At 35.3% G+C, this 2,756-nt stretch overlaps 1 non-coding gene across 1 annotated transcript; it reads right to left on the bottom strand.

Annotated features, from left to right (window-relative positions):
• Positions 1–2,116: 2,116 nt before the first annotated feature.
• On the bottom strand, positions 2,117–2,223 carry LOC128288273 (small nucleolar RNA R71). Its single transcript, XR_008278702.1, has one exon. It is a non-coding gene; the product is annotated as a small nucleolar RNA R71 (small nucleolar RNA).
• Positions 2,224–2,756: the final 533 nt, after the last annotated feature.

Raw genomic sequence — 2,756 nt, 5'->3', positions numbered from 1 at the left:
TTCTTCATTTTAGCCATTTCAATAGCTAATCATTATCAAATATTTCTATACCATTCTTTATCCATATCATAAGGACATACACACAAAATGGCTAAGTCCCTACACATGCCATAAACTAGAACGTTTGTAAATGAATATACCCATTTGGTAACTTGATAGTCGATAGTGTGAAGTGATCTCCGACGACCTCCAACCCGAGCTTGCTTTTAAGTACTCTGAAACATGGGAAAGTGAAAGAAGTAAGCTTATAAAGCTTACTAAGTTCACATGTAAAATAATAAGCATTAGCAATCAATTTAACTTACTAAAATGTTGGCCTTTAATATTTGATAACTCATTTTGTATAAGGCCATCGATGTTGGCTAATATTAGTTAAGTTATATGTTATGATGATGCATTTTGTGAGAGGCATGAGTTGGTTGAATGAGTGTGTAATGACTAAGTATGGAAAATGTGGCATGTGAATGGTTGTGTGAAGGACAGGGCTTTGGAGACGGGCATATGCCCCTATTTTCAAAAAGATTTCCCGGTGTTTTTCAAAGTTCTCGTTTTAGTCCCGGACCGCTTCCATAGTATGTCTTGGGCCTCGTAGATCCATATCAGGGACTTAGTGATGAAAACTAAAAAATTTAATTTGGATGTAAAAATTTTGTCTCGATTTTGTACGATTACATGTGTATGTTCCGTAATGCCTCGTACCTGCTCAGCGTCGAACATGGGTAAGGGTGTTACAATTAGTGCATGTTTAATCATCTAAGGTACTTGAGGGTTAAATAGCAACGGTATCTAGTGATACATTAGCCTTGCTTAACTTGTAAGATTATTGTGGTTAAACAATTTCAAGGTAGAAATACATCGTTACCTCACGTAATCTTTTATGTGCTTATGAGATTGAATTAATTGTTTGAATTGGCATAAAGATATGCACAAGAGATTATTTTAATTTCATAAGTATATATGTGCATTAACACATTTGCTTATTAAATTTTTTAATCGGTTGAATCGATGTAGAGATTTAGTCAAGAGATAAATGGATTTTGGTAGGAAAGTTTGTTCATAAGTTAGCAAATTACCGAGTTGTTGTGAATTTAATTCGTAAAACATGAACATGAGTTTAATAATTCTAAGTTAAGAAATGTAATTAATCTAACAAAATTATGTCATCTTGATTAAAATCATCTTTGGAAATCGTGCATTGGAACTTTTATTTATTTTACTTTGTTAAAATCCTAGTTTTTAATCACTTCTTCAAATCAAAATATTTTTCTTCACCAAAGTATTCATAAATAATTCTTTTCACAGTCCCTGTAGGTACGATAACTCGACATTTACTTGTCACTTTATTACTTATTGTGATTGTATACACTTGCACATTTTCGTCATTCCAAGTTTTTGGCACCGTTGTCGGGGACTATTTTAAAAAGTCATTATTTGTGAATTTGTTAATTTTGCATTTTGGTTTATTTTCCTTTTTAATTTTAACTTAATTAATTTTTCTGTGTTTATTTCGGGTGTTTATGAGTATTGACCGAATTATCGATTTACTCTCTATAGACCCTGAGATTGAAAGTACTTTTTGGTAGCGAAGAAGACAAACAAGTCAGAGAACGACTGAAAAGATGAATTTCAAAAATCTAAATCAAGGAAATGGAGCAAACCCTGTCCAAAATCCTATCCTTATTGCTAATGATGGGGATAAAACTCTAAGATAGTATGCGGTACTAGTATTTCATGATCTTAATTCGGGTATTAATAGACCTAAAATTGAGGTACTAGTGTTTCATGATCTTAATCAGGGTATTAATGACCTAAAATTGAGGCACAATAGTTCGAATTGAAGTGAGTCATGTTCCAGATGCTTCAGATAGTAGCCCAATTTAGTTGAATGCCTATCAAAGATCCTCCTCACTTGCACTTAACACTATTCATGGAGGTGAGTGATTCTTTCAATTTAGCCGAAGTACTCGAAGATGCACTATGATTGAAGCTGTTCCCATATTAGCTAAGGGACAGGGCTCGAGCCTGGTTGAACTCATTGCCACCAAATTCAATTTCTACATGGCAAGAGTTAGCAGAAAGATTCCTCATGAACTATTTCCTGCCTAGCAAGAATGCTAAGTTGAGGAACGAGATCACTACTTTCCAACAAATGGATGATGAGTCCTTGTATGAGGCATGGGAAGGGTACAAGGAATTATTACGGAAGTGCCTTCATCACGAAATCCCTCATGACATCCAACCTGAGACATTTTATAATGGTATAAATGCTCACACGAGGATGGTAGTGGACGCTTCTGCTAATGGTGCTCTCCTTTCTAAGTCTTATAATGAGGCTCATGAAATCGTCAAAAGGATTGCCAACAACAATTATCAATGGCCAACCAATCGAGTAGTGTTAGGAAGACGAGTTGATGGAATACATGAAGTATATGCTCTAACCTTACTTGCATCTCAGGTATCCTCAATTTCGTCAATGCTTAAAAATTTACCACTAATGGGTTTAATTATTTTGCAGCACATCCACTGAATCAATTTGAAAATGCAGCTTGTGTCTATTGTGGGGAAAGACATCTGTTCGAAGAATGTCCTTCAAACCTAGACTCCGTGTATTACATGGCTAACCAGAACCAAAATCAAGGAAGGCAAGGACTACAATCCAATTCCTATAACCACATTGTGGCGAAACCACCCTAATTTCTCCTAAAGTAACCAAGGGGCTGGACCCAGTAACACATACGCCTAACCTAGACTGACCT

Source organism: Gossypium arboreum, unplaced genomic scaffold, assembly GCF_025698485.1.
Source record: "Gossypium arboreum isolate Shixiya-1 unplaced genomic scaffold, ASM2569848v2 Contig00177, whole genome shotgun sequence".
NCBI lineage: Eukaryota > Viridiplantae > Streptophyta > Magnoliopsida > Malvales > Malvaceae > Gossypium > Gossypium arboreum.
The sequence above is the reverse complement of the archived record's forward strand: the minus strand, read 5'-3'. Positions and strand labels throughout refer to the sequence as shown.